Raw genomic sequence first — 5555 nt, forward strand, 5'->3', positions numbered from 1 at the left:
TCCTTCCTAAGGGTGACATAAGGAAAACGCAGGACATTGGAGGGCTGCCTTTCTTGGTGAGGGGTGGAAGGGTAGGGGTGGAGCAGAAAGAGAAAGAGAGAGAAAAGCAGCGTGGTTACGAGAAGCAGCGTGCCTTAGTTGAAAGAGCACACGCATGCAAGTCAGAGGACATGGGTTCCAAACCCGGGTCCCCCACATGTCTTCTGTGTGACCTTGGGCATGTCACCTGACGTCTGTATGCCTCAGGTACTTCATCTATAAAATGGGGATTAGGACTGTGAGCCCTACGTGGGACAACGTGATTACCTTGAATCTACCCCAGCGCTTACAACAGTGTTTGGCACATAGAAAGTGCTTAACAAACACCATAATAATAATAATAATTATTATTATTATTAAAGAGACAGAGACAGGAGCTCGACTTGCTGAGGAATTCTAACTAGTCTCCTATGGAAGACTAGGCTAGATTTCTCTCCCCGGGAGGGTAATAAGCCAAGGGCATTAACCATCCTTCCATCCATCCGTCCATCAACAAGGAGGAATCAAATATCACTTAAGACTGCAATGGGCATTCCCACAAAATCCCAATCTAATCGTTAGGACCCACTACACCCCTAGAATCCCAGACACTGTGAAGAGCATCTCCCTCACTCCACTGCCAACTGGACCAGGGCAAGGGCCATGGTGCCCGCCACACTGGAGTAGCGTGTCAACCTCAGACAGGGGGTGGCCCAGCGGTGGAAGACATCTCTCCACCAGGCGGGTCGAGTCAGTGGATCTCCTACACGTATCCTTGGAGAGAGTCTCCGGGAGAGACGGGGACGGGTCCCGTCGGGAAGCTTGCTGGGCAGGGCAGGCTCCTGCTGGGTCCCGCTCTCAGGGATTCTACTTTCTCCAACGATAATGTTCATCAGCAGAGGGCGCCGCCTGGAACCCCAATCCATTTCTTGGGTCCTTGCCAGAGATCACCACCCCAAAGGCGTGCTCACACCCACACACGACACACAGCAGTTTCCCAGGGGAAAGGACTCACTGGGGTGGGATATGGGGGTGAATGTGAGCGACTGCATAGCCATCCCTGACAAGGGGTCTCTCTCTGTCGCTCTCTCTCTCTCTCTCTCCACAGAAGTCTCGTTCGTTCGGAAACCACCAATCCCGAGTCCGGCAGGTGATAGTCGCAGCCCTCCAGAGTGAATTCATTTCCTTGGGCGAAGAAGGAAAGGCTATAAACTTCGCGGAGTCCTTTCACTGAAGTCGGAGGAAGGGGCCGGACCCTGCCTTGCCCGGGTCCCCTTTTCCCGTCCGTCCCTGCACGCCCGCAATCCCCTACCTCTGGGGCTCAGGGACGAAAGGCAGGGAAGCCTGGAAGGTGACCTTGCACCAAGGAGGGACAAGGGACGAAGGCTCGTAAGGTGCTCAACACAGGGGTCTGGTGAGGAGGGAGGACAGATGGGCCGAACTGTGGACCCGTCCCCAGCAGGTCCCCAGAGATTTGCCCACTTCCATGCCACCCCTAGTGGGGGCGGGGGGGGGTGGTCCCAAATGATAGGTGTGGGCAGAGCAAAGGCAAATCAAGGGCCTATGCCTGGGCGAGAGGAATAGCCCTGGAGCAGCGGCAAACGGGGCTTCTGCGGAGCGAGACAAGTCTGGGCCGGGGCCCCAGATCCAGGGGAGGTTCAGGGTTTTCAGGCTTGGGAATGGCCATGAGGTGAAAGGATGCCGACAAGGAGAGGCCGTTTGGAGGTGGGCGCGGTGGGTATCGCTTCTCGGCCTTTTGGGTACGACCAAGTGGAGTACCTGTTTTTATCAGTTTAATATCTACCACATCTATGTCCTCAATTTGAGGATACTATATTTAGCGTCCTTTTGGGGGTACGGAGGTGGGTTGGGAGCTTGTTCCGTTTCCTTCACACATTGGCCTGATATTGCAGTGCTTCCAGAACGGGTGCCTTTCCAGCATCAAAGGGGTGTAAATTACTGTCTAAGGGCACCATTTGGCACCTGATGGTGTCCCGCTGGAGGGTGTTCAATTCCTGCTGCAGGGAGACCAGGTACATTGCCAGGGTTTCGTCACCTCCCATGAGAGTGATAGACTGATCCAGTCTTGGGATCTCCCCAGCGGGTGAGGGATGACCAAACAGTAATTCATATGGAGAGACCTTCACGTCCCCTCGAGGACAGGAACACAATCATAACAGCACAATGGAGAGGACCTGAGGCCATTTTAAATGTATCTACATACACAATTTCCCTAACATAGTTTTCGATTCCCAGTAAACCCTTTCAACATTTCCTGAGATCTGGGGATGGTAGGGAATGTGCAGGCTCCTCTCGATACCTAAACAGCTATAGACCTTGTCCAAAATGGACTCGGTCAAATGGGAACCCTGATCCGAATCAGTGATGGATGGGGGTCCAAAATGGGGAATAACCTACCATAACAACACCTTAGCAACGAATGCAGCAGTTGCGTGCCAGGCCGGGAAGGCCTCTAATCAACCTGTACGGTGGTCAATGATGTTCAGGACATAACGGTACCCTTCAGCCCTAGGAAGGGTAATGAAATCTATCTGGAGCCCCTCAAAAGGGTGGTAAACCCAGGCTCAGCCACCCCGGGAAAGGACCTGAGGTTGGTTAGCATTAAAGCTCTGGCAGATGGGACAAGCCATCGCCACTCGCTTGGCTACAGGATGGATACCAGGAGCAAACCAGTGACATAAAACTGTGGCAGCCAGGGCCCCAACTCCATAGTGGGTATTCTGGTGAGTCTGTAGACAAACGACTCTAAGGGCACTTACAGGTAGTAGAGGGCAGCCATTCAGAACCCAAAAAAAACCCATTATGCTCGACAGCCTCATATTTAGTGGGCCATTCAGATCGTTCCTTCTCCGTAATCAGAAAACCGGGCTGAGGCATCGTGACCACATGTTGAGAGTCTCCAGAGGAGGCTTGGAAGTATGTCACATAGCCCAGAGAGATACTTGGTCAGCTTTATGGTTTCCTAGACTAACGGAGTCCTTTCCCCGGGTGTGTGCTCTAACACGGATAACAGCAAGAGCAGTGGGAAGTTTGATGGCAGCTAAAAGGCGGGCTACTCGCTCACCATTCACTACCGGCTTTCCTTCGTAGGTCAAGAAACCTCGGCTCTGCCACTAGGCACCAGTCACATGACAAATGCCACAGCCATACTTGGAATCCGTGTAAATATTAGCACGCAGTCCCTTAGCCAGGTGAAAGACCTGAATCAAAGCCTCGAGCTCAGCTGCCTGAGCACTACATGAGGAAGGGAGAGATCTGGCCCATAAAACAGAGTCATGAGTGACTACCGCAGTCCCAGTGTAGCTTTACCCCTGGTCCATAAAAGACGAGCCATCGGTGAACAAATCCATATCTGCCATCTCCAAAGGAGTATCCTGGAGATCAGAGTGGGCCACCACCATTGTTTGAACAACCTCCTCCCAACTGTGTTCCTCTCCAACCTTAGCCAGGAGATCTGGGCCCATGAGTGTGGCAGGGTTCAAAACTCCACACTTTTCCACTTGAACCTGGGGATTTTCAAGCAAGGCCAGCTCATATTGGATTAAACGAGAAACTGATAGTGCCTTTGTACCAGCACCCTATAGCAAAAGGACTACATCATGCAGATGGTGCAGAACAACCTTGTGGCCCAGAAGGATGTCCTCCGCCTTTTCTAAAAGCAGGACCACTGCAGCAATACAGCGTATACAGGGAATCTGTCCCAGCATCACTGGGTGGAGTTGGACCGAATAATATGTAACTGGGTGGCAGTGCAGACCCTGTGTTTGGCAGAGGACGCCAGAGGCCACTCCCATCTTCACATGCACATAGAGTAAGAAGGGCTTTTTTGTAGTCCGGCAGCCCTAGAGCAGGGGCTGAATTTAAACTGATTTATAGGTTGTGAAAGGCAGACTCCGCCTCTGGGAACCAATCAAGAGGGTCAGGGGACTCCTTCTTCAGGAGCTGAAAGAGCCAACGAGTTATCAGTCCAAAATCAGAGATTCAAGCCTGGCAAAATCCTGCCACTCCAAGGAAATCCCAAAGCTCATGCTTGGTGGTGGTCCAGGGCAAGGCCTGGATAAGGTTGGCACGACTAGGGGCAATCTCTCTCTCCCCTGCCCGGAGAATGAACCTGCCTTTGACACCACTGCAACTTCTTACGGCTATCCTTGAGGCCAATAGCAAACAAATGTTGCAGAAGCATCAGAGAGCCCTGCCTGCACAATTCTTCAGATTCCCCAGTATTCAAAATATCATCTGCATATTGAAACATTCTCACCCCACTGGGAAACCAGACAGGTAAAGGGCTTGTAAAGGGCTTTGGAAAAGATAATAGGAGAATGCATGAACTCCTGGAGCAATCATGTCCAGGTCAGTTGATGGTTATCCCAAGTAAAGGCAAAAAGTTACTGGCTTTTAGGAGATACGGAGATAGTGAAGAACACCCCAGTCAAATCAATACAGGTAAATGCCCGAGCCCGTGAGCCAATTCCGCTAATTACTGAGGTCGGGCTCGGGACCACTGCATGAATAGGGGTGACATAAGCATTAATGGCCTGCAGATCCTATACTAAACGATAAATCGGGGGGTTCCCTGACTTACGTACTGGCATCACCGGAGTACTGCAGGCAGAACTGCACTCAACGAGGATTTTGTTTTCCAAGAACTCAGAGATAATTGGATCCAACCGTGCACGGCCCTCAGGGAACATAAGATATTGACAGACACAGGGATGAGATTTATGGAGCAGGGTATTGATCTTAACTGGTTCAGTTCCCCAGAGGAAACTCACGTCTGTTGGGCCAGAGCTCCAAAGGCCTGGTGGCAAAGTAAGCAAAAGGGGGTCAACGGTTTCCCTTGGGACTTCAGGAACTACCATCAGGGAGCCTTGGCTCCTTGGGCTCAGCAGGTCCAGTTTGCCAAGGAGACTCCCAATAGTTAGCGTGATTCCCCTCTCCCCCGTGCCCCCCGCCATTTACACGTGGCCTGAAGTTTGCATTGGGACTAGAAGGGCGGTATCTGCCAGGAGGGTGGAAGGGGCACCATAAACTGGTGGTAGCAAGGGAGGGAAGACAGGCAGAGGTGGATATAAGGAAGGTCTAAGGACTAGGCAGTCTGGGGGTTTTATCGGGACTGACGGGACTGCAGAAGACTGACCACAACTTAGGTCTATCAAGGGACTCTCATCATCTGTCTTCTCTGGCACGTTCAAATTAATTTAATAAGGGGTTTTTTATCTTGGGTTTTCATGGGACCCGGCAATACCTTTGACAATTTTACCCAACAATACCAATAACACATCCCATCGGGTCTTAAGTAGATCAGAATTTCACATAAAGTCTGCAGACCCTTAGGATCAAAAGTACCCCCTTCTGGCCAAAAATAGAGACCCTGCCCATCAGGTAAGTTTGTCTAAGAATCATGGCACCACCTCAATTGCTTTTTTTTCATTCCTTTTTTTCTTTAATGGAAGATGACCTTGATCCTAGTATTGGAGAACTTTTGAAATACAGGGGCATCTCTAGCTGACCAGACC

General features: G+C 51.2%; 1 non-coding gene across 1 annotated transcript; it reads left to right on the top strand.

Annotated features, from left to right (window-relative positions):
* The first annotated feature begins 1758 nt into the window (after window positions 1–1758).
* Window positions 1759–1956, top strand: LOC114808978. The gene has a single exon (XR_003756726.1). It is a non-coding gene; the product is annotated as a U2 spliceosomal RNA (small nuclear RNA).
* Window positions 1957–5555: the final 3599 nt, after the last annotated feature.

This window comes from Ornithorhynchus anatinus, unplaced genomic scaffold (genome assembly GCF_004115215.2).
Source record: "Ornithorhynchus anatinus isolate Pmale09 unplaced genomic scaffold, mOrnAna1.pri.v4 scaffold_80_arrow_ctg1, whole genome shotgun sequence".
NCBI classification, from domain to species: Eukaryota; Metazoa; Chordata; class Mammalia; order Monotremata; family Ornithorhynchidae; genus Ornithorhynchus; species Ornithorhynchus anatinus.